This window comes from Amphiura filiformis, chromosome 14, assembly GCF_039555335.1.
Source record: "Amphiura filiformis chromosome 14, Afil_fr2py, whole genome shotgun sequence".
NCBI lineage: Eukaryota > Metazoa > Echinodermata > Ophiuroidea > Amphilepidida > Amphiuridae > Amphiura > Amphiura filiformis.
The window spans coordinates 39,393,807-39,421,767 of NC_092641.1; the positions used below are offsets into that span (position 1 = coordinate 39,393,807).

A 27,961-nucleotide genomic window follows, 5' to 3' on the forward strand; every position below is an offset into this window, starting at 1 on the left:
ACAATACAAAGCACAGGCAGACAATAACAACCATACACCAAAATAGACAAACAAAAAACACAGGCAACCATGACAGCAACAGTGTACCTGGACATTATAGTCAAGTCACGAAAGCATTAGTACATCGTAGCAAATGTCACGTGTAAGCTGTTTACATAATTATATTTTCCAAGCAAACACAAAGGTTAGAAAAGGTTTACTGTACAAAGGGTATACGTAAATCCAAGTGTTAAGTGTTTCTGTAACACTTTTTAAACACTACAAGGTGTTTAATTTTCATTTACACAGTAAACATGGTAAAAGTATAGGACACCTATAGATACCAAAGTAAACACATAAACACAAAGAATAAACACATGAGAATATTTAGATTCTAAACATTCAACATGTTTACTTTCATTTTGTTCGGAAAGTAAATGCACATGTGTTTAATTTGTAAACATTTGTTGTGTTTAATTTGTAAACATTTGTTGTGTTTACTTTCTAAACAATTTTGAAAGTAAACGTGTTGAATGCTTAGAATCTAAATATTGTCACATGTTTACTCATTGCGTTTACTTTGGTGTTTAGGTGTCCTATACCTTTACTGTGTAAATAAAAAAATTAAACACCTTGCATTGTTTAAAAAGTGTTACAGAAACCCTAAACACTTGGATTTACAATGCTATATAAAGAGTATAGATTTATGAAAATATACAATATCATTATAGGATTTTTAAAATGTAGTTGCAGTGTATTTTCATACAAAACGTTTTAAAATGTTTTCATGAAGTTTATACAACCCGGCATTCAATGTTATCAAAACGATTTCACTAAAACCGAAAATACAACTCATTCCAGAAAAACACAGAACTATTTTTAGATTAAATAAATATTATCAAGTCCAGCCAAATGAAACACAGCTCAATCCTAATTATTCATTTAGAACTGGCAATCAAAGTTAAATTTCACTATTTGACCATGTTGACCTATAGGCTAATTTATAAATTTAAGGAGTTTTTCGTGATCCTAACATCCTCATTTTATGACATTTTGCAGTAGGCCTATATATCAACAAAAAAAGCATATCCCCAAACTTTAATTGATTCTGACTTTACGTTTGCCATTTTGGCGATTTGACAAATTTGACGATATTTTTGCTATAGTCTCAAATCGTTCATCATAGAAAATCCCACTGTGGAAAATCCATGCAGAAAAATAATAGTTTGTATTGTGTATGATGCTTCCTTACATGGGTAACCATGCTAAAATATAGCAAAAAGGACAAGGTCTGTATACGATTCAAAGGACATTGACCTTTGTCACCAAGTTACCATATAGTACCGTAACTAAACATTCCAGCTATGGCAAACTATTCTGTGAGCTAATTGTTTACAGAAGACGAAAAATGTGAGACTATTTTCAAACAAATCGGAGTATTTTTCAGGTTTTGACCCCTGTGGAGATCAAATGGTGACCTTTGACCTTTCTGCTTATAACTCCAGAAGGGAATGTCTCAGATAGGTAAAAGTATACTTTTTCTAGATCGCCATGACAAAAGGAATAATTTGGAGGAACTTTTCAACAGCATTTGAGCAATTTGAATTTTGACCTCTGTGTGAACTTTGACCAGCCATATCTCAAAATGCTCAATGCTGACAGAGTTCCAGTAAACTTATTTTTGAAGTTGGTGGTCTTGAGAAGCAATATCCATCAAAAACAAAACTATGGACACCAAAACAACGTCATACACAGTGGCAGCCGGACTAAATGGAAATTGCCATAATCATGATAATTCGCACCCATCCGCCGGGCAATGACGTCACATATCAAGTGGTCTATACTGAACATGCGGGTGATTCGCCAAGCTGCAAAAGCGATTGCGTATAAATTCAGTTTTAGAGTGGAACCTGCATGTTAGATCAAGCAAAACCTGCATGTTATAGAAAGTTGAATTTCCAATATATATTTTTAAAAACTTTTCAAACCGACTTTTAAAAGCATACCTCTTGTGTTTCTATGGGCAATCGGGTGTCCGGGTAGTTTGTCGTTAGCTATAATACCAGAAAATGCATAATTAGTTTAAAGTGGTTAAAATAGTAATTTTGCCAACATGACCATTCAAACTGTTAGCATAGAGAATATTAGTTGGTGTTTTCTTTCTTCAAAAGTATGGCCTATCTTCCAACAAATGTTCTGAACTTGAAGAAAGGCTAATTTTGATTTAAGAAGGTTGCCCCATCTATGTGGAAATCGACCACCATGGAAGGACGTGTCGGCTAATTGTGGCCAAAGTTTCGAGCCTGTTTTATACAATTCAGAGGCCTTATGCACAACATTTATAGTGGGGTCATAGTATGTACAACCTGAGAAGTAACATGTCCGGAAAAAGAGGTAAAAACCTATCTAAAGAACAGGTGACACTAGAAAGTATGTTTGCTGGTCGTAATACTAGTAATACACAGCGGATAGACAAAGAGAAAATGGCGGACAGTATGAACACTCCACTGGTCAACGTGGTCAGCGGCGAAACCGCTGAACCCGAAACAGTTACAAATGCAGAGTTAAAGGGCCTACTACTGGATATGGACAAACGATTAAATGCAAGAATGGAATCCATTGAGACACAGTTGAGAGACACCACAGCCAGAGTAGTAAAGAATGAAAACAAAATAGCCCACCTTATTGAGTCGGTAGAACTAACCGATAACCACTGTAAAGCCCATAACGAGGAGGTGACTAAGAAAATTGACAACATGGATGTTAATGTTCATCTAGAATTTGTGAGACAAGAGCTCCATAACAGAAAACAGAACTTGCTTTTTTACGGCGTAAAAGAAGAAAAAGATGAAGATATATATCAAGTCATGAGGAACGTCTTTAAAACTGACTTTAATTTTAGCGAGGAAGAAGCATCGGGTGTGTTTTTTGTCAACGCTCATAGACTACCGCGGCGGAGACGTGATGAGCAGAATGGTCAGAACCAGAGCCCGGACCCGGTTATAGTACGCTTTGGGTGTATGTCAGACAGAGGCTATATTCTGGATGCTATGAAAAATCGCGGGTTTATTGAAGATAGGAAACCTGTCATGTGTTATACGGACCTTCCCCCTACAATGAAGCGCAAGAGAGGGCAGCTGGCGGCCCGAGCAAGAGATCTCAAGAAGGAGGGAAAATCGACCCGGATAAGAGTGGATGGGGTTAAAGTCATACTAGAGTATAGAAAGAAAAATGCCCGAAATGAAGCGTGGAAACTATACACAGACTAAATACATAGTATGGTTTCACTGAGGTCGGTGCAGCAGAACTGATTTTACTACTCATAAATGACATGAGAAAATAACAATGGACCTTGTTTGCTGTTTAACAGATGACAAAAATAATGCCAGAATTATTATAATAATAGGGGAAAAAAGAAAGAAAACAGTTTTTCATAATTTTAAAACTTTTTTTTTTTTTAATATTCAAATGGCTGTGAACTTACTATAATGCAATCTTACCATTTTACTGTATGTCTGTGGCAATACAAAAATGTTTGGAAGGTGTTGCTTAATTTCTTACACAGCTTTTCTTTGTTGCTGTTTTTTGTTTTCTTTTATATTTTTTCAAAGCAAGCAAAAAAAGCAACAAAAACAAATAATAATAATAATATTAAAAATACCCATTTGTTCAAAAAATTAACAAAGGGGTTTATCTTAATATCTATGTTGGATGGTATTTCATAGAACACTGACTTGTTTAAATAATAATGTCATAACTGATGCATTTGTTTGGTAATTGTTCACTACAAACATGCTTGGGGATAGACAGTCTACAAAACAAAATATTGGCCTTGCAATATCTAAGAACATAGTAAATGTAATATTATACTTTATCAATATGTTAAAGATGTACAAAACATGTCGGGACTGGCCACTTCATTGGCAGATAACAATGAAAGAAGATGAGAAAATATAAAGAAAATAAAAAGAAACTTGAGCTTGTTTTGCCCCATAAATCATATTTACTGTATCTGATTTCAGCAAATAGGGTGCCACTTGAAAGCTAAAAAAACAGCAGTTATCCTAGTGCTTAAATATCTTTTTTCATTTCTGCCGCGGGGTGGTTGGTTTCGATGTGATGGGCCACAAATGGTATTGCAAGGATCGGTCCGTCATGTTTATAAAACATTTTTGCCAGTGTAATGTTTTTGTAATGCTGTTTGTTAGAACAAAAATATCAACAACAAAAAATTGCACTAGATTATAGGCCTATACGATATTATATTAGAGATATGTCCAGTCGCAGGTATGTTTGATAAATACATGCAGAAATATCCAACTCGCTAATGCATTGTTTCAGAATGTATGTTTGTACTTTTATTTTTGGCTCGGAAAGGACCCACATTATCAGCAATTTTTGTTTATAATGTATTTTTTCTTTTCTTTTTGGTATTAATTTTTTTCAGTTTTGTATGTTGTCTGTCTGTTGTATTTTCGATGTCAAAAACACAGAGGAAAACAAACTACAATCAATCAAGAGGTTCATGATGTAAACTGTGAAAAATATTATTGTGATGGGGTACAAATGTCTATTATGTTTAAAATCAGTTACGTAAGGAAAGGCGGAGAGGGTGATCGATTATTCATATCATTACTTTTTGACTCAATAGGTGTAAACATAGAAGAAAGAGATGTGAACGTAGGTTGGTCATCTTGCATGAGTTTTAAGGTGATCACGATTAGTATATTTTGTGTAGGCCTACAAGCAGGTCTACAAGCAGGTCTACAAGCAAGGTTACAAAAAGGATTCCCACATTCACATGACCAGTGACATGAACAAACATTTTTCAATAGCTTCCATGAATTGTCGCGGCTTAGCTGAAAGGAGGGAAGAATTTCAACTTGCACTCAAGAATCGATTCACAGCACTGGATATGGATGATATGGATATAGACGCAAGATCTACACTTATATCCAGCACAGTGACAGAGGCTGCTGAAGAGATAGCACCACAAGAAAGAACAAAGAAACCAAAACCAAAGAAGATATTGAGATTGAGGAGCTAGATATTAAAAGAAAGATACTCAGAGAAATCATAGACAAAACTACTACTCAGAAAGTAGAGTACAAGGAAACTGTGAAGGAAGTTAGAAAGAAGAGGCGTCAGAGAAGTAGAAGAAAACGAAGAGAACAAATTGACTCCATCCTAGAAAGTGGTAAAGGACCAAAACAGATCTCCAAAATGAACAGTAAGAAAACTAGAATCAGCCAGATGAAAGACAAAAATGGTATTCCTACATCTAGTAGAGAAGAAATACTCAACATCTGTGCAGAGTTTTACCAAGACCTATATAGCTCTCATTCTAACCAAAGTAAACCAAACTTCTTGTCTCCAGATCAAACAGACATACCAAATGTAAATGTTAAAGAAGTAGAGACAGCAGTAAAACAAATGAAAGACAACAAAGCACCTGGCACTGATGACATATCCAGTGACGTGTATAAGATAGGAGGTGCGAAATTATCACTCAATTAACAAGACTATACAACCAAATATTGACAGAAAAGAAGATACCAGCAGCCTGGAAGGAAGCTAAGATTATTCTTCTACATAAGAAAGGAGATAAAGAGGATATCAAAAACTACCGACCAATTAGTCTGCTATCACATGCATATAAAATTTTCACACGAATCATTCAGAATAGAATCAAGAGAATCTTGGATGAAAATCAACCTAGAGAGCAGGCAGGCTTCAGAGAGGGCTTTTCAACAACTGATCATTGGCTATATAGATTACGAGAAAGCATTTGATTCGGTGGAACACAGTGACTTATTTGCAGCCTTAAAGTCATAATGTACGATCTTTTTTCAGAATTTACCTTTATTTTTTTCAAAACCGATTTTTTGCATATTTGTAATACTTACACATGTTCTAACTTAAATCTATGAGCAAGCTGTCAAATTCGTCCTATTTGTAGTAAAACGGACGATTTTCTGTTGGTCCGACATAAAGTCATAATTTTTGTAGATTATGACTCGTACAAAACTAAAGCTTGGTTACGCTCCCTCCACATGTGGAGGAGCGTAACCAAACTGGCCGCGTAGGAGACTAACTCTGAAGCCGCACTCGCTGTCCTAATCCAAATAGTGCGAGATGTTTCGAGTGATAGAGGTGAAGATTATGATATTGTTTCTTTGCAAATTCCCAATGTTTTTCGCGTCCAAATGTATTGGGAACTTTCATAATGATTGTATATTATCATTTTAGAAGAAAAAAAGAAAAATCTAAAAATTTAAAAAGATCGTACATTAAGGCTTTAAGAAGGATTGGAGTCAACGAAGGGTATGTTAAGATTCTGGAGGACATTTACACAAACGCCACAGCTACAATCCACATAGATAAGGATGTCTCCAAGCCTATCCACATAAAGAGGGGAGTACGGCAAGGGACACAATCTCTCCAAAAATATTCACAGCTGCCATGGAACAAATTTTCAAACAACTAGATTTAGACGAAAGAGGTATCAACATCGATGGAGAATGGTTAACTGACCTGAGGTTTGCAGATGATGTAGCCCTTACATCACCATCAGTCAAAGACTTGGAAGTTCAGCTAAATAGTTTGAACACTGAGAGCAGGAAAATTGGATTAAAAATACACAAAGGGAAAACGAAATACATGACCAACTTTGACACTACAGAGTCCATTGAAATTGACAATGAACCGATTGAGAAAGTAGATAGCTACAAGTATCTGGGCAAGACAGTCAAAATGGAGGACAACACAAGAGAGGAAGTCTTACTAAGAATCAAGGCTGGCTGGTGTTGTTTTGGCAGGTACAAAGACATCCTTTGTGATAAAAAGCTACCAATGACATTGAGGAGGCGCATGTACGATCAATGTGTGTTACCCACCATGACCTACGGCGCTGAAACCTGGTCGACAACTAAAGATCTGGAACATAAACTCACCACGACACAACGAGCCATGGAAAGACGTATGCTGAACATAACTATACGCGACAAAATCAGAAACAGTGACATAAGAAATAAAACTGGAGTCAAAGACATCACGGAAAGGATCGGTGAAGCAAAATGGAGATGGGCAGGACATGTGGCAAGAAAAAACGACAACAGATGGACAAAAGAGTCACCGAGTGGCAACCAAGAACAGGAAAGCGTAGAAGAGGAAGGCAAAGACGAAGATGGCGAGACGATTTAACAGCATATAGAGGCACCACATGGGCAAGGGATGCGCAAGACAGACAGAAATGGAAGATTCTTGAAGAGGGCTTCATACTACAGAGGATGAAACAGCCTAGGTGAGGTGAGGTGAGCTGATGTAAAAAAACGTAGAGATGTACTTCACTTTTTAAGAAAGAAAAATCATTCTTTATATTGTTTGCAGGACACTCATTTTGTAAAAGATGTAGAAAATATAGTTCGTTCTGAATGGGGTTTTGATTGCTATTTTAGTTCATATAAAAGCAACGCAAGGGGCGTGGCAATACTATTCAATAATAATTTTGAATATAAAGTTAATCAGTTTAAGGGATCTAAAATGAGCGTTTATTGCGTTTCGACAGTATTTTTTAGGACATGAGAGCACCTCAGACCTATCGAATTGCATTCTGAATACGAAGCATGTCTTTCTGATATCAAATAATTTTCATTTTTGAAAATCACAATATAATACAAATTTTATGACAAATTATAAAAATTTGATATTTTTCAAATTTTGATATATAACAGTCCTCGAAGTAAATTATATAAATCTAATGATATATTCTTAAAGTGTATGTAGCAGGAGGAAAAGCCGACGGTCAATTGAAAATTTTGACCTTTCATATTGAAGATATTGATTTTTTTCCCAAAAAGACCTATTTTTTTTGGTGTTTTGGGAAAAAAATCCATATCTTCAATACGAAAGGTCAAAATTGTCAATTGATCGTCGGCTTTTCATCCCACCTACATACACTTTAAGTATAAATCATCAGATTTATAAAGTTTACTTCAAGTACTGTTAAATATCAAAAATATCAATTTTAATGATTTGCCATAAAATGTGTATTAAATTGCGAATTTCAAAAATCAAAATTATTTGATATCAGAATGACATTCTTCGTATTCAGAATGCAATTCGATATGTCTGATGTGCTCTGATGTCCCAAAATAAATACTGTCCAAACGTTCATACCCCAGCCCTTAAGTGCGATACAAAAGGAAACATGCTTGTAATTGACATTGTAATAAATGGTTGCAATATAACATTGATTAATATATATGGTCCCAATACGGATGAACCTGAGTTTTATGATAATTTATACAATATAACTAATGAGTTTGATAACGAACATATAATTATATGCGGCGATTGGAATTTGGTAATGAATGAGGCAATTGATACTTACAATTATGTTAGAGTTAACAATCCAAATGCAAAAAAGAGAGTTGTAGAACTTTGTAATTCATTGAATTTGACGGACGTATGGCGCATAAATAATCCAGATCTACGCAAATATACATGGCGGCAACATGATACACTGAAACAAGCCCGTCTTGATTTCTTTTTAATATCGTCAGAATTAAATTCCAAACTAACTAAATGTGATATTAAACCAGGTTATCGTACGGACCATTCATTAGTCGATATACGTCTAGATTTCAATGATATTGAACGTGGCAAAGGTTATTGGAAGTTTAATAACTCTCTTTTAAAGGATACAGAATATGTTAATCTGGTGAAGAAAACTATAAAAGAAGTAGTAGAAAAGTATGCGACACCTCCATATCTTTTGTCAAATTTAAACACAATCCATCCTAGCGATATCCAGTTTATAATCAATGATCAACTGTTTTTTGAAATGATTTTATTAGAAATTCGTGCTAAAACTATATCTTACTCATCTTTCAAAAAGAAAGATTTGGGAAGATTGGAGAGAGAACTTGAATCTGAGATAACACAATTATTTTCAAAGGTCGCCTCGGGCGACCATACTTTAAATGTACAATTGAATATAAAGCAGAACGATCTCGAGAATCTGCGTAAAGATAAAATGAAGGGGGTCTTGATAAGATCTAAAACTCGCTGGTTTGAGCTTGGTGAAAAACCGTCTAAATATTTTTTGAACATGGAAAAACGTAATTTAGTTAACAAAACAATAAATAGAATAGTTCGTACAGATGGTTCTGTTTTAACCAACTCAAAGGATATTCTTTCGGAGGCAAGAATTTTTATAAAGATTTATATTCGGAATCTGAAATTGATGATAATGCTGATATTGACTCTGTTTTTGCAAATTCAAATACTCCAATCTTGTCAAACGCCCAGCGCGATAGTCTTGAAGGCCCTATAACATATAAAGAACTTTTATATGCGCTTAAAAACAGCAAAATGATAAATCACCTGGATCTGATGGATTTAGTTCAGAATTTTATAAAGTATTTTCAATGATCTTGTATGGTATTTGCTTCGTTCGTTAAATTATGCGTATGAAAATGGACAACTTTCTGTGACTCAAAAATATGGTATAATCACTTTATTACCCAAAGGAGATAAACCACGTCAATATTTGAAGAATTGGCGGCCTATTTCCTCCTAAATGTATCTTATAAACTCGCCTCGTCGTGCATCGCAACCAGATTAAAATCCTGTTTGTCCGATATTATACACGAACACCAAAAGGTTTTGTCACAGGTCGATATATTGGAGAAAATATACGTTTAATGTACGACCTGATGAGTTTGGCAGAGAATAAAATATTCCTGGCCTTTTTCTCATGATTGATTTCGAAAAGGCCTTCGATTCGGTGTCACATACATTTATAATGAAAATATTAGATAAATTCAATTTTGGCAATTCTATTAAAAAATGGATTCGTGTTTTTTATAATCAAGCTTCATCATCAGTCCTAGTAAATGGTAAAGTCCTTATTTATTTATCCTTTGTGTGGAAGTTCTAGGTATGATGGTTCGAAAAAATCAGAATATTAAAGGTATTAGAATAGGGGATGCAGAATATCGCATATCAATATGCTGATGATACTGTTCTTTTTCTTGATGGCACAGAGAAGTCAATGAATGAAGCTTTTAAAATCCTCGATTCGTTTGAAAACATGTGTGGTTTAAGGGTAAATATAGACAAAACTAATGTTGTGTGGATTGGGTCAAAAAGTGGTAGCAATGAAACGATTTGTGATCAACTGAACGTTCAATGGATCCATAATAATAATTGTTTCAGAGCACTTGGTATTGAATTCACTGTGTCACTTGAAAGAATTGTGCAGATTAATTATGCAAAAACAATGGAGTCAATTCATGAATTAATTCACCAATGGTCAAGACGCAACCTTACAGTTCTGGGCCGTGTAACAATAGTTAAATCACTTATTTTATCGAAGCTTACCTTTCTGATTTTAACCTTGCCTAATCCACAATACGAGTTAATAAAAGATTTAAATCAAATAATATATAAATTTATATGGAAAGGTATTGATAAGGTTACAAGAAATCAAATGATACAAGACTACGGTCAAGGAGGTGTGAGAATGGTTGATGTCCAGTCATATATAGATGCGCTAAAAATAACCTGGATCCGTAGAATCATTAAAAATACGGAGACAGAGTGGGCAAAACTCTTTCTTAAGACAACAGGTATAAATCGTATCCAGGACATTGAGGGTGGATCTATTAATATTATGAATTTCATGAATAACAACAATGATAAACCGAATCAATTTTGGAAAGATGTTTTTGGCATGGTTTAGTTTTTCTAACTGTCATCAACCAACTACCAGACAGGAGATACTGAAAAGTTCACTTTGGTACAATGAAAACATTAAAGTGGGTAAACAAAGTTTGTATTACCAGCATTGGGTTCGTAATGGTGTTGATCTTGTAAATGATCTTTTAAATGAGAGAGGGGAATTCCTCTCGCTAGAGGATTTTACGAGTACTTTTCATGTTCGCACAAATTTTGTTGAGTACGGTGGTGTAATATTGGCGATCAAAAAGTCATTTCCAAAATTCTTTGACAAACCTGGTGATACTCTTGTTTACCCTACTATTCCATTTCACTTTGATGTCCTCTTTAAAGATAGAAAGGGTTCCAGAAGAATATATAATATTCTGGTTTCGAGAAAACCAATTGTTCGTAAATATGTACAAAATGGGAAGAAAAGCTTGAAGCTACATTTGATCCTTCAAGATGGAATGTTATTTTTAATACACCCTTCAAATGTACAATAAGTACTAAACTCAGGTGGTTTCAATTCAGAATAATTCACAGAATCCTTGGTACAAACGCATTTTTATTTAAAATAGGGATAAAAGATTCCAGTCTGTGTACCTTCTGTCTGGAGGAGAATGAAAGTATGATTCATATGTTTTGCGATTGTCATGTGGTTAAGAAATTTTGGGATGATGTGAAAAGGTGGATCGAAAACAAAGTTAATATAAACCTCTCTTGGAAAAAAGATAATCTTCTTTTTGGCGTTGGTCCTAGCTATATTATTCTGGATTTGATTCTAATTTTATGCAAATTCCATATATATAAAATGAAAATGAAAGAAAATAACCCTTCGATCCACATTTTCAAGAAAGAACTGCAAAATCATTACAAATTAGAAAAATATATTTACATATGTAATAATAATATTGGTATATTTTATAAAAGATGGGGCATTTTCAATTCACTCTGTAGAGAATAAGATTTAGACTCTCATACACGGGGAGAGGTTTTTGCATGGCGATGTGTAGTGGCAGAACCTTGTAATGTGAGGTTCTGTACTTACATAGCGTTGTGCGAGAGCCTCTCTGTGTGTATTTCATCATGTGTATCATGTAATATCATTGTGTATCATGTGTATGATTAATGTTTACCTCTGTTTAAAGTTTAACTTGAATAAATGTTTTTTTTCCTTTTAAAAAAAAAGGAAAAAAAAAAAAAAAAATCTATGTGGAAATCATTACAGATTTATTTCTGACAATGATTAATGTGCTTTGGATATTTGTTCAAATAATAAATATCTAATGCCAGATAGTACAGTTTTACTGAGTATCATGTCTTTTACACAACAAAACCGATACGTGTTCAGAATAGCCTTCATTGGTGGATACGTGTTCAGAATAGCCTTCATTGGTCCTTTCCATAAGTTGTTGACTTCGATCGGGTCAGCACTTGTTGGTCTCGGACGGGTTTAGGATGTGTTTAGGATGTGTTTAGATACAAATTCAAAGTGTGATAACTTGTACACCAAAAGGACTGTGTTGATTGCATTTTGGATTTAAAAAGCCTGTTTCTGAAAAGGTACACAATAACAAGTTGGCTAAACACTAAAAATTTTTACAACTAGGGATTTGCAGTGTAAGTGCTGACATAATGTTTACACTTGTTGTTACGCCTTCAGTAAAAGCTGCAGCCGATCGATCTTAATCGACGCTGCAAAAACAGTGTTTAGCGATTAAACACTTTTCTAAACACAATTTTGCCATCACTTTGAATCACGTTTAGAAGCTTAACAACATGTGTCATAATTTTTGAACATTGGTCAGTGATGGTGTTTAATTTCTAAACATCTAACATCCATATTCTATAAACATAACGTTTCAAAGCGTTCTTGCCATCACTTTCTAAACACTGTGTTTGCAGTTTACGTGTGAGGAAGTTCATTTTGTTTCTATTAACATGATTAAACTGCGTAAAGATAAAATGAAGGGGGTCTTGATAAGATCTAAAACTCGCTGGTTTGAGCTTGGTGAAAAACCGTCTAAATATTTTTTGAACATGGAAAAACGTAATTTAGTTAACAAAACAATAAATAGAATAGTTCGTACAGATGGTTCTGTTTTAACCAACTCAAAGGATATTCTTTCGGAGGCAAGAATTTTTTATAAAGATTTATATTCGGAATCTGAAATTGATGATAATGCTGATATTGACTCTGTTTTTGCAAATTCAAATACTCCAATCTTGTCAAACGCCCAGCGCGATAGTCTTGAAGGCCCTATAACATATAAAGAACTTTTATATGCGCTTAAAAACAGCAAAAATGATAAATCACCTGGATCTGATGGATTTAGTTCAGAATTTTATAAAGTATTTTTCAATGATCTTGTATGGTATTTGCTTCGTTCGTTAAATTATGCGTATGAAAATGGACAACTTTCTGTGACTCAAAAATATGGTATAATCACTTTATTACCCAAAGGAGATAAACCACGTCAATATTTGAATAATTGGCGGCCTATTTCCCTCCTAAATGTATCTTATAAACTCGCCTCGTCGTGCATCGCAACCAGATTAAAATCCTGTTTGTCCGATATTATACACGAACACCACAAAGGTTTTGTCACAGGTCGATATATTGGAGAAAATATACGTTTAATGTACGACCTGATGAGTTTGGCAGAGAATAAAATATTCCTGGCCTTTTTCTCATGATTGATTTCGAAAAGGCCTTCGATTCGGTGTCACATACATTTATAATGAAAATATTAGATAAATTCAATTTTGGCAATTCTATTAAAAAATGGATTCGTGTTTTTTATAATCAAGCTTCATCATCAGTCCTAGTAAATGTATTTCTTTCGGAATCTTTAAATGTGGGTAGAGGATGCAGACAAGGCGACGGACTAAGTCCTTATTTATTTATCCTTTGTGTGGAAGTTCTAGGTATGATGGTTCGAAAAAATCAGAATATTAAAGGTATTAGAATAGGGGATGCAGAATATCGCATATCTCAATATGCTGATGATACTGTTCTTTTTTGATGGCACAGAGAAGTCAATGAATGAAGCTTTTAAAATCCTCGATTCGTTTGAAAACATGTGTGGTTTAAGGGTAAATATAGACAAAACTAATGTTGTGTGGATTGGGTCAAAAAGTGGTAGCAATGAAACGATTTGTGATCAACTGAACGTTCAATGGATCCATAATAATAATTGTTTCAGAGCACTTGGTATTGAATTCACTGTGTCACTTGAAAGAATTGTGCAGATTAATTATGCAAAAACAATGGAGTCAATTCATGAATTAATTCACCAATGGTCAAGACGCAACCTTACAGTTCTGGGCCGTGTAACAATAGTTAAATCACTTATTTTATCGAAGCTTACCTTTCTGATTTTAACCTTGCCTAATCCACAATACGAGTTAATAAAAGATTTAAATCAAATAATATATAAATTTATATGGAAAGGTATTGATAAGGTTACAAGAAATCAAATGATACAAGACTACGGTCAAGGAGGTGTGAGAATGGTTGATGTCCAGTCATATATAGATGCGCTAAAAATAACCTGGATCCGTAGAATCATTAAAAATACGGAGACAGAGTGGGCAAAACTCTTTCTTAAGACAACAGGTATAAATCGTATCCAGGACATTGAGGGTGGATCTATTAATATTATGAATTTCATGAATAACAACAATGATAAACCGAATCAATTTTGGAAAGATGTTTTTTGGCATGGTTTAGTTTTTCTAACTGTCATCAACCAACTACCAGACAGGAGATACTGAAAAGTTCACTTTGGTACAATGAAAACATTAAAGTGGGTAAACAAAGTTTGTATTACCAGCATTGGGTTCGTAATGGTGTTGATCTTGTAAATGATCTTTTAAATGAGAGAGGAGAATTCCTCTCGCTAGAGGATTTTACGAGTACTTTTCATGTTCGCACAAATTTTGTTGAGTACGGTGGTGTAATATTGGCGATCAAAAGTCATTTCCAAAATTCTTTGACAAACCTGGTGATACTCTTGTTTACCCTACTATTCCATTTCACTTTGATGTCCTCTTTAAAGATAGAAAGGGTTCCAGAAGAATATATAATATTCTGGTTTCGAGAAAACCAATTGTTCGTAAATATGTACAAAATGGGAAGAAAAGCTTGAAGCTACATTTGATCCTTCAAGATGGAATGTTATTTTTAATACACCCTTCAAATGTACAATAAGTACTAAACTCAGGTGGTTTCAATTCAGAATAATTCACAGAATCCTTGGTACAAACGCATTTTTATTTAAAATAGGGATAAAAGATTCCAGTCTGTGTACCTTCTGTCTGGAGGAGAATGAAAGTATGATTCATATGTTTTGCGATTGTCATGTGGTTAAGAAATTTTGGGATGATGTGAAAAGGTGGATCGAAAACAAAGTTAATATAAACCTCTCTTGGAAAAAAAGATAATCTTCTTTTTGGCGTTGGTCCTAGCTATATTATTCTGGATTTGATTCTAATTTTATGCAGATTCCATATATATAAAATGAAAATGAAAGAAAATAACCCTTCGATCCACATTTTCAAGAAAGAACTGCAAAATCATTACAAATTAGAAAAATATATTTACATATGTAATAATAATATTGGTATATTTTATAAAAGATGGGGCATTTTCAATTCACTCTGTAGAGAATAAGATTTAGACTCTCATACACGCGGAGAGGTTTTTGCATGGCGATGTGTAGTGGCAGAACCTTGTAATGTGAGGTTCTGTACTTACATAGCGTTGTGCGAGAGCCTCTCTGTGTGTATTTCATCATGTGTATCATGTAATATCATTGTGTATCATGTGTATGATTAATGTTTACCTCTGTTTAAAGTTTAACTTGAATAAATGTTTTTTTCCTCTGAAAAAAAAAAAAAAAAAAAAAAAAAAAAAAAAATCTATGTGGAAATCATTACAGATTTATTTCTGACAATGATTAAAGTGCTTTGGATATTTGTTCAAATAATAAATATCTAATGCCAGATAGTACAGTTTTACTGAGTATCATGTCTTTTACACAACAAAACCGATACGTGTTCAGAATAGCCTTCATTGGTGGATACGTGTTCAGAATAGCCTTCATTGGTCCTTTCCATAAGTTGTTGACTTCGATCGGGTCAGCACTTGTTGGTCTCGGACGGGTTTAGGATGTGTTTAGGATGTGTTTAGATACAAATTCAAAGTGTGATAACTTGTACACCAAAAGGACTGTGTTGATTGCATTTTGGATTTAAAAAGCCTGTTTCTGAAAAGGTACACAATAACAAGTTGGCTAAACACTAAAAATTTTTACAACTAGGGATTTGCAGTGTAAGTGCTGACATAATGTTTACACTTGTTGTTACGCCTTCAGTAAAAGCTGCAGCCGATCGATCTTAATCGACGCTGCAAAAACAGTGTTTACTTTTTCTACTTTTTGCATTTTTGTAATGTCCAATGATGTAAATACCATGTGAAAGACTAAGCCTGAAGTGCTTTAACTCCCGCTTAAACTACTGTAAGAGCTAGAAACAACAGATGTGGAAATGAGAATATAAACTGACTAGTAGATATGCCTAACACTTGTAGTTCTACTAATTCATCATTACATTAATCGATGGCCCAGGAAAAAGTTAGCAACATGTTTTGGTCATCATAAACATTAAGCTATTATGCCGTGGCTATGCAGACAACGGCCTGGGTTAAATAACAAGCACAATATTGTACGTGGTTCAAAATAACAGTACACAATTGCAATAAATTATAAAATTCCGTTTGGAAAATCTGGTTCACAAATACCAAAGATATGCGCTGTTATTCCCTGTGTTATTGGGATTATGCTATTTTAAAAGATGGGAACCGAAAAACAAACCGTTGATGTATTTTAGATTAGCATTATAGTAAAGCAGGGCTAAAACGCCCTGTTCACCTATGCTTTGTCATTATTCGGTTGGCATTTAACATTTAACACAGTTATAGCATTATTTCAATCACCATTGAAATAAACTAACCTAATTTCCAAACTTGACTTGGGTTACTCCTTCATGTAATTATACATGAAATTAAGGTTAGGGTTAGGGTTAGTTTAGGATTAGGGTTAGGGTTAGAATTAGGGTTAGGATTATGGTTGGGGTTAGGATTAGGGTTAGGGTTAGGATTAGGGTTAGGATTAGGGTTAGGATTATAGCTTACACGAAATAATTACATGAAGGATCGACCCAAACTTGACTTTGATTTAAATTGGCAACAATTCAACACATTCCAAACTAATTACTCTACAGGGTGTAACAATAAAATTTGTACAATTTTGAAAGTAGAATGACACAAGTATGCGTCCTATTTTTTGGTTTAATATTAATATGTCTATCAAGATAATTTCTTTAGCCACCAGAAAAGCTTTGTTTCAATAAAATCGTAGGTATACAAGTGAAGTTATAGCCAATTATGTAACCTAGTCTTAAAACCGCTTGGGCCACTTTTGTGTTACAAAAGTGACTGAATAGAATTGAACCACGGACCAGTTGGACGGTGCTCTTATGATAGGTCATTTAAACAATGGGGTATTCGAAGTGGTAGAAATGATTACATAATAGAATATCTCCTTGGGTTTTTGAAAGTAACAACTAAGCACTGACATAACAACCTCATTTACTAGAAATCGTGGCTGCAGCTCAACACCTTCAACCCCAATTCACGTTGGAAGAGCGTATTTTTATGGTTGTGACATTCGGTAGCACATGGAGTCAAGCAGAAACCATATGATTGTTTATAGCTCATTTTCCAAACTCACGTCTTCCTTCAAGGCTAACAATAACATATAACTATAAGAAGTATGTAAAATTTGTTTACAGAAATGCTGGCAATAGTGGCCGCCCCATAACAGTTAGAAGCCCAGCTGAACTTAATTTCAAATTTTTATTGTTTTGTACTTATGGGTGCAAAAATTATGAGGATATGAGAAATTACTTTATTTATAAGATAATTTGAAAGAAATTTCATGACTTCATTTATAGAATTTAAAGAAATATCACATTATTATTAAATTCATGTTAATTATATGAAGAAACACCACTTATAATTCTTTTGTGTCAGTTCTTTGATGTTCAATGCGCGATAAGCACAATCTACGCGTTTCAAACTTGATTTACGCTAACATGACAAAAGTGGCCCAACACGTTTTCTGGACGATTTAATTAATCGGACATAACTTTTGAACCCAAACTAGTAAAGAAACCAACTAAACGTCCTCTTTTAGCCATGATATTACTGATTCCATTGCATATAACATTTGTGCCGTAACTTTTTTAGTTTTTTCCGGAGAAGTCAAAATGCAATTGTACAAATTTTATTGTTACACCCTGTATATTCAACTCTATACGTGAAACTGTGTAGGCTTGCCATTATGCAGTTACTGTCCGTTTTTCCTATTCAGTGCACACACAGCGCTCCAATTGATGATTAACCTCTAGCTCACTCACTGTACTGTAGGTATAGGCAATGGACTAGTTTGTCGGCTGGTGGGAAAACCCTTCACCCAATAATAGCCATAGAAACTCACATGTGAATTATAATGTTCATCCTTAAGGGGGTACTACACCCCTCGATAAATTTGTGTCTATTTTTGCATTTTTCTCAAAAACTAATAACACACTGGTAACAAAAGTTCTGTATTATAGGGGCAAGGAATCCAATTACTACACTGGAATTTCAGTCACCCAAGACAAGCGGTTCTTTATTTATGATAAGAAATAAGGTACCGCTACCATGTACCTCATTTCCTAACATATATACTGAACCACTTGTCTTGAGTCACTGAAATTTCAGTGTAGTAATTGGATTTCTTGCCCCAATAATATACATAACTTTTGTTACCAGTGTGTTCTTATTGTTTGAGAAAAATGCAAAAATAGTCACAAATTTACCAAAGGGGTGTAGTACCCCCTTAACATACTACAATTTGAAGTAAAAAATGACAAGGGAAAGCTGTTGTCGAGCTGTTTTCCCGAAGAGAGTCTTCCAAAATTTCATAATTGTGGCAAATTGTGCTCATCAGCTGACTCGCGATAGCTCCAACTTCAAACGAGCACCATCGTGTGATCGGTTTGATCAATTTTCACCATAGAAGCTGTAAATAAACTTCAATTCTTTCCCTCTATGGTCATTTAAAAATGATTAAAATGCGATTTTGGGAAGATTGTTGTCGAGCCATCCCAAATATGGAGTTCTGACTGCCCGATAGGGAGCTAAAAAATGGAAAAACTTTTTCCAACCCGTGTTAAGTCCAAAACCACATGTTTCTCATGTACTTGTGTGATACGATCACAATAACTGTGACAAGTTTGACATGAGTTGTACCATCAACATGGCTGGATAACAATAAGCAGACTATTGTTCTCATTTCGGATACAAAGGCCACGCTCAGTATTGTTACTGTGCGTTTGCTTTGTAATGGTGCATCCAACTGAAATTATAATACCTATTACATTACAGCACATTGACATATCGCACAGGTGAATCAGAAACATATGTTTATGGATTTAACCAGGGCTATGAGACACATCCCTGATTTAACATAGTTGAGTTGTTTTCAATGAGGTTTATCTTGGTTTAATGGGGTTTAAGTTCTGCAAAGGTCGTGGTGAATTCTGCTGTATACATGACTGCATAATGCCAATACCAAACATGACAGAGGGCAGGCAATTGCAGAGATCCTCTTATTAAAAGTATAAAAGTAATAAAGCATGATTTGATTTAACAGTATCCTATTTTATTTTCATCAAGGGTGTTGTTGGGTTAGTGTCTCTTTTGGACAGTGGCGGCGTTACGGGAGAGGGGCATTAAAGCACTTTTACGAGGTATTCTAGTACACCACTGGGAATTATAAATGCAAAAAGTAGAAATCCGAGTAAAATTGAGGGCGTCGCTGTGAAGCAAATCATACTTGGCTTTAAACAGTTATGAGGCCCGAAAGTTTCCATAAATCCATGGTCAAGACCAACCTTAAAGTTATGCTGCATAGTGAAATATATATTGCTATTTTGAATGCTGTCACATTGCCTTGCTATACCGATGTACCGTATTTCTACTCCCTTGCATTGACCGATTAAAATATTTCAATCTTTTAACGATGGGAATCAATCTAAGTACAATTCTATATATTAAAAATAAATTGAAATGGATGATAAGGTTAATTCGTATTCTTTTATACTGACTTCTCTATCCAATCAATTATTGTTACTCCTACTACTGATTAATCAAATGACATGCATGCGTTTTATATGATTGGATTGAGATATTTTTAAAACTTCTTTAGCATGTTTAGAGTGGGTAATATTCTTAATCTTTTTCATAACTTTGTCCGTAAATTCAATTAATTATAGGCCTTAGCGACCTAATTTTTTACATAAGTGTCATAAATTTTTAAAAGACCCCCCTACGCGCATGAGCGAAAAAGATGAATCTAGGCCTATTACATTCAACATTCAATCGGGAAATTTCATAGAGTGGACACGATATTTTTTTGACTTGCACAACAAAATAACCCTTATTGATTTAAAAGTTATATGCAAATAATTATATTTCTTTGTTTTAAACTATTCAGAAATACTTAAGCCGATGACAGGCTGTACGGTGACTGGCTGACTGGCTGTACTAAAGCCATTTTTTTTTGCAGTGCCAACTGGAAAATTTTAGTGAACATGAAGTGCCAACATATAAACATGATAAAGGGAGGACGCTGTGAGGCAGCACATGTACGGCTGAATGCATATAGCGGGTGGGGTCTAGGGGCCCGCCTTATAACCCCTGGAGGGGTCCAGTGTCAAAGCCCTGGCGGGTGTCCAGGGGGCAGCGCCTCCTGAAGCTCTGAAATTTTAGGGGTTTTTAAAGGCTCAGATTTGGCATTTTCACTCCTTTTTCGTTCAAGATTATGTGACACAAATAGTACCGTGCGCCACTCGACTAACTCCAAGCGCCACAAGCGGCCTGAATGTTGCACTGGGACTTTATTTGCGTGCGCGAAACATTTCAATTTTAAACCATTTTAGTTAGTTTGTTTGTTTGTTTACCCAGGTTGGTCCGTGAGGAACACATGCTAATCCATGGAAAACCATGGACCGTTCCAAGCTCATACAAATGCACAAGCCTGGATAGTCAGTGTAGGCTAATATATGCATGCTGGCCTAGATAGCTTTGATAAACAAAGCAAGAAATGGAAGAAAATAGCTAGGAAAACGAGAAAAGAGAGAAGGCCACTCCCAAACACAATTGTACAATTTTACTCTTAGCCCTTACTTCGTGAGAAAGGAAACTGGAATTCCAATCTCAGGCCCCGATGCAAAGGCTAATAGCTGCTGATGGGATGTGTTTTATTATTTTGTGGGCCAGTGCGCGCGAAGCGTGCATAACTTTGCCCTATTTGGACCATAACAAGGTGTTTTTTGTACTAACGGGGCAAATGTACAGGACAATTATTGCTTTACCCCCCCACGACTGAAACAAATGCATGGCAGGACCATTTTAAAATATCGCCCATGTAAAATAAAACATTTTTTCATGTGCACATAAAATGATTCTGAGAAAAAGGGGTTGATGAATAGACGTTCGTGCAGTGAGATTAAAAATCCGTGCAGTGACAATTGAAAGTCCGTGCTTAACATATACAGTTGAGATGTTTGTAGAGCCTTTCTTACGCCAACTTTCAGGTAAAATATCAATTTTTTCTCGCGCTTTTGAGGGCACTCAACACTTCATCGACACTTCAGCATTCCTTTTCTTGAAAACCATTTCATATAGCCTTATGCATATAAAAACAGTTTATACAAACCCAAAAAAAAATATTTGCCGAGTTTAGGAACAGCTACTTTACCTTAGAGCAGGCGCGGACATGGGGGTACCCTCCCTAAGAAAGGGATGAAGAAAAGGAGGACAACGAGGAGATATGCGAAAGGAGAGAAAAGGAAGAGAAAAGGGAGTAAAAGAGAAGAACTTTGAAGGTTAAATTACGTTGGTCTGAGTCGGATCCGAATTTTTACGGCAAATACGACCCTTTTAATCATGGGGGGGGGGGGGGGCCCTCAGATTCAGAAACTATGCAAATGCGAAAGAAACGAAGAACCTTGATCAAAATGTATGTGCATAAAAATATACGTATTATGTTAAAATGGAAACTAAAACACAACATTAGGCCTAGATCACAATCTCACAAACACAAATCACAACAATAAATTATTTCATGATGTTCACGATTCATCTGTTATATTGTACCGGTACTATAAACATCTCGCAAAATGCATGATATTGTACATAAATTTCAATCAAGCGATAAATCAGTATTGATGTATATATTTTAACCATAACATATGGGGTGTATGTAGGGATGGTAGGGGTGGTACTCAACACATTTTAACCATGACTCACAAGTGTCTAACAAGAACTGTCTTTAAAAAAGACAACGCAATTAAAAGGCTAAGCTAAGGGGTTAACTACTGTAGCTAAAAAGTGAACTACTTATATCATAGCTATATATGTTAGTGGGCCAACTTTGTGAAAAATTGAGCGATTTTAATCAGTTACGTATCAATTTGTACTAAAATTGATAATTAAAACACAAGCTATGTCAATGTGAACGACATTAATAAGTCCATAATCAGTTAAGAATATTAGGACATTTTCACAGGACATGTTGCATGAATAATCGCCGTTTTTTTTATATCTGCCAAGCAGGGTGGGGCGAAATTATGTAATTTTTTTCTATATGTACATTTTTCCTCTTTTTGTCTCTTTTTCTTCTTCTTCTATTTCCACTTTCTTCCTTTGTATCATCTCTTGACTCCTTTTTGCACTCCTTTTCTTCGCTTTCCACAAACTAGACAAGGCACACGGTATAATTATTAGGGGCAGATCCCGGGGGGAAGATCAAGGTTTTGAAATGGAAAGGGGCTGAGAGCCCAATCATGTAAAAATCGTAGAAGAACATTTATTTGCACACATGTTGTCAAAATCGCCTAAACATTTTTCGAGGTGCCGAACTCCCCCTGGGGTGGAAGGTCCAGGATTATTTTAACGCCGCGTCGGCTATAATGTCTATTTGTGATATGGATATAAAATATAGTGGCCGTTTTGGTTTCTAGTTTGGACAACGTGCATGTACACTTTTGTTAAAGCTATATTAGTGTAAAATATGTGCACCAAAATTTAATCGGACCTTTATTTTGTCAACTTTTTCCAACTCAAACACCCCCTCTGTGGAGCAAGCGCGACGCCATGACACACCCCCACCCACCTCACAACTTAACCCTTTGCGAACGACAGTGGTTTACAAAATCCGTCATATCAAAACGTTTGGGTCACTCTTTCTATCCACGCACTGCTGCTCATTTTCCCCTATGGTGGACTGACCTGAAAACCGGGTTTTTTAGGTATATTTCTCCATAAAATAAATATCTTAACACGCTTTGCTTAGTTCTGCCAGTTATGTGACAATTAGAATCTGCTTATTCTGGGAATCTGTAAAAGAATAAAATGGAGTTAGATTTAATCGCTCCAATATGAGTTCAAACTTTTGATGATCAGCCAATTTTTGGCCATTTTTATGCTTGAGACAGCCGTTTTTCATGTCCAAAGCCCATTTCAACCTACCATCATATTATTATAGCGCCATCGATTTCACTGGTTGCCTTGAGTGAAGTTTCTTGATAAGTTTTCCTAACTTCAACACATCAGTAAGGTTTGCATTCTCCATAGAGTTGTACATTAGTCATTATACATGCGAAATCAAAAATGTGTACAACTCTATGGAGAATGCAAACCTTACTGATGTGTTGAAGCCATCGAGTCCCAAAGCCAATATCTCTCAGAAATGTTGTCCAAGGACATATCTTCAACATACCCGAAGTTGATGGTGGGGCAAAATGTCTGACATTGGTTTTCAGGGGGGTCAAAATGTACAAAAAATGTACAATTGGGGTTTTGCATGGGTAATATCTCAGCTAAAAGTATTCTAATAGGCTCAATATTGGATATTTTTACTTTTGGAGTTTTGACCCCCCAAAGTTGGTCCTGGATGGACGAAGTTGCATTTTGAGGGCCCTATATCTTTTAAAGTAAAGGAGTTACAAGTTTTCTGATGCCAGATTTGAATTCTACACAAATAAGTACCCCAGAATACATGGTTCCCTTTATACATTTATGGACCTCCAAACGTTGTCTTTCGCGTTGCGACACATTTTTTACGCTGACCCACCTAAATTTTAAATTGATGCCACAGGAAAACGAAATGGAGTATGAAGCTCAAATTTTCGGAATTTTACTTTCTCATCAATATCTACCACCACACAGAAAAAGAAACAAATTGAAGAGGTGCTGCGGTGCACATCCCTGGAGTTGACATGGAATGGGTCCAGTGAGAAAAATATGTGAGTTCAGCTGCTCACTGAAGCGGTGTTGCCAAGATACACTGTATGCACCTAATTAGGCTACTATGGGCAAGTTTTCCCCTCGTTTTTGAGCTTTCTTGATGTGAGTTTTTCTTTTATATAAATAAAATTGATACCAAAGAGATGAACCTGTTATTTACTATTACTTTTGTACGTGAATAATAGTCTTATATGTCTCAGGAATAAAATATGGTGCAGTTTACTGTGGTTTGACTCAACAATTTGGGTTGAAGTTCTTCTGGTTTTGAGAGGACCAAAACATGTCTGCATTTCTGGTGAAAATTGTGATTAAGTTGATAGTTTTATGAAATAATTTTTAATCAGTAGTATTAGGAACATTGTTTAGGTTCTTTCTGTTGAATATCAAATTAATTGATTGTAAAATACATCGGAAACTTGGATGATATTGTAGTTGTTTGTGAACTGTAGTGTATGCAGTATGCTCGCGTACCCTACTACCAAGGGGGTGACACTAAATTCACGGTTGTTCTATTAGCAACGCAAAACCTATGAAAATTCCGCTGGTTTACTAGCTAGAAAGTGAGGCCAGTTATCAATCCGTTATGAATAATTCATGTTCGACCCCTTGGATCATGTTAATTGATATTGGCAAATAACAACGTTGTTAGTTTTGCGAACTTTGCCTGTTCAATGAGAGTATAGCGCGCCCCAATACATCTGGGCACAAACCAGGCGGAAACGAGCCAGTTTAATGAAATGGCGGACGGGTATTCCCATCAGGCACCAGTGATGTGTTTTTTCAAAGAAAGTCTACTAATTTGATATGAAATGACATTTTGCAATAGCAAAGTCAAAATTAGGACTTGCTGTGAATAATATGAAGGAAATATGTGACAGAGGCAAGGTGTGAAATACAAGTAGTATTTAAAGATACAATAACCTTTGATACCCGACCTGACCTTCTATCATGGCGCCTTATTCGTCTTATGTATTTCTATTATGCTCTCAAGTAAAATAAAATACCAATCTGCACTAAGCAGACAGAATGTTACTTGGCTCCCAGCATGAATTATTGACTTTATACGGAGGTAAAGAAATGCACAGTTGACTACGACAATGTGCAAGCCGTGCAACAATACTCCAAATATTTACGGTAAATTTGAATAATGGTCACATGTTGACATATCATGTGTTCGGGAAATCACGTGGCAACATTTTAAGATTTCAGACTTGTTTACTAGTTAAATTGTCATTTGTATTATTGATTATTTATCTTTGTTAATTAATATATCTTTTAAATGCTGATAAATCATGGTTGGCTGCCCATAATGTCTGTTAAATTCAATGTTTTATGAATATAATTCTACCACGCAGAGGGGGGTCACACAGCATAATTTCACACCACACGACTTAGCTAGATTTCGGAGCTCTGCACTTCACATAAATTTCAAAGTTTATATTTAATATAATACTTATTTGTTTGTTGAACAAACTGGTACACTAAATATACTAGCTTATTACCTATACAGAAAAGGGATTTATACACATTCACTCAGCAATTTGACATGCCTAGCCTGGCGCATCGAGCCATTCTCTGTCTGCATAACATGACTTCCGCCCTCTATAAGCCTGGGCACAAATTTAAATAACAATACGCTATTTACATATCAATGCGGCCTCATGCTAATTTCTATTGCCGCTTCCAGGTATTGTTCTATGCTGCTACGGCATCATCAATGTCATCATTGGTCAACCTTCCAACACTGGCCAACATGTTCCAGATCAGGGGCGAACTACTACATATTGGTAGATCTCGGCTGCTGTGTGTCCAGAAATAAGCTGAAACAGGGCTGATCACCCGTAAAGCTGCTGGGACTGGACCAAAATAATTCCCAGCAAAATTCATGATTACGAAAACTACAAGCAAATCTTCGAAAATACCGAGGGTAGATGAGCGGCAGTCTACTGTTGACTTCATGACGGACCAGCGGGAACTCGGCACACCATCACGAACTGTTGGCCCTGATTATTGTCGCCTGTCTACCTTCAAACCTCTTGTAATATCTACTTATAATGTCCGTACTGTAAATCAACAAGGGAAAATGCATCAGCTATTCATGGGCTGTGCTGATGCAGGTATTGACATTGCCGGAATTCAAGAACATCGTCTCATTACACCACGCCCAACCGATGAACTTTGGTCAGATGATAGGAACTGGGTTTTATTATTCAGTTCTGCTACCAAGCAAAGGCACGGAGGAGTTGGTCTGGTCATGTCCAAGCACATTCACAGATGTCTTAAGAGTGTTGAAGCTGTTTCCGAGAGGATACTATTTGTAACATTCCATGGCAACCCTCAGCTCAGCATCACTGTTGTATATGCACCCACTGAGTGCGCAACATCTTCTGACAAGGAGGAATCCTATTCATCTCTATCTGACCACCTGGATGGTATAAAAAGGCACAACATCCATCTCATCCTCGGCGATTTTAATGCCAGAATAGGAACAGACAGTCATCTTTCCCATCCTTGGGTCATTGGTCCACATTGCTACCATGATTCAACAAATGACAATGGTGAGCGTCTGGTCAACACCTGCCAGGAGTACAATCTCAGACCGGCCCAGATGAGATTCCCGCAACCAAGGAACCGCCTCTGGACTTGGACCCATCCAGCTGGATCAACCCATGCACAGTTTAGATCACATACTAATAAACAGCAAGTGGGTAAATTCTCTCCGCAACTGTCGAGCATACAACTCAGTAGAAGTGGACTCCGATCATCGTATTGTGAGCATCCGTCTAGCTGCCAGTCTGCGAACTAGCAAAGGAAAACCTTGCAAGAGACCAACATTCAACTGGAAGAAGTTGCAAGATACTGATACAAAGGAGAAATTTCAGCTGGAGCTATCAAACAGATTCCAGGTCTTGAGCATGGATGACACCACACCCATCTCTGATAGGTATGAGACCTTCGAAACAGCGGTCCGTGAAGTTGCTGAGAAAGTTATTGGAAAGCAAGAGCCATGCGGACTACCAAGTTGGGTATCAGATGCAACCATCAGACTTAAACTTGAAAGGGATGAGGCCAAAAAGCGTTACTCCATTTCAATGTCTCGTCAATCTAGAGAAAGATGGAGGAACTTGAACACCAGCCTTAACAACTCTTATAAATCTGACGAGCTTGCTACCCTCAATAAGCAGATGGAAGACCTGAAGCTGGCCAACGAGATGGGGAACTAAACCACCACCTGGAAAAGTATACACTCGCTTTCTGGGAAGAACTCAAGGAAAGGGGTGAAAGTCAAAAAGAGAGATGGATCAGCTCCAACCAGTGACCATGAACTGCTTGAGGAATGGAAGGAATATTGTAGCTCGCTCCTTAACAACGACAGTGGCACAGCAGCTTCAGAACTTCCTGCACCAGCTGTTGAAGATCTTCCTATTATCACTGAGCCCCCAACTCGTGAAGAAGTAGTCAAAGCAATAGCAGCCATGAAGACCAACAAGGCAGCTGGATTGGACTGTGCTATAACTGCAGAAGCACTTCAGGGAGGAGGGGATAGCATGATTGATATGATTCTCGAATTCTGTATGGAAGTATTCTCAACGCTGACACCGCCACGTCAATGGGTTACGAATGTAATCATTCCTCTGCCAAAGAAAGGTGACCTCTCTCTCATGACAAACTACCGTGGTATTTCGCTTATGTCCATTGCCGCAAAAGTGTACAACAAGATCCTTCTGAACAGGATCCGACCCCACATTGATCCTTTACTGAGAAGCAACCAGGCTGGCTTTAGATCGGGTCGCAGCTGTGCTCAGCAAATACACATTTTGAGGAGGATCATGGAAG

At 36.1% G+C, this 27,961-nt stretch overlaps 1 protein-coding gene and 1 long non-coding RNA gene across 2 annotated transcripts in view; both read right to left on the reverse strand.

Annotated features, from left to right (window-relative positions):
* LOC140170072 (uncharacterized) overlaps positions 1-27,961 on the reverse strand; it is a 176,439-nt gene that overhangs the window by 108,730 nt on the left and 39,748 nt on the right. The gene's annotated exons all lie outside the window — the stretch shown is intronic.
* Positions 1-27,961, reverse strand: part of LOC140170071 (uncharacterized) — a 58,956-nt gene that overhangs the window by 11,748 nt on the left and 19,247 nt on the right. The gene's annotated exons all lie outside the window — the stretch shown is intronic.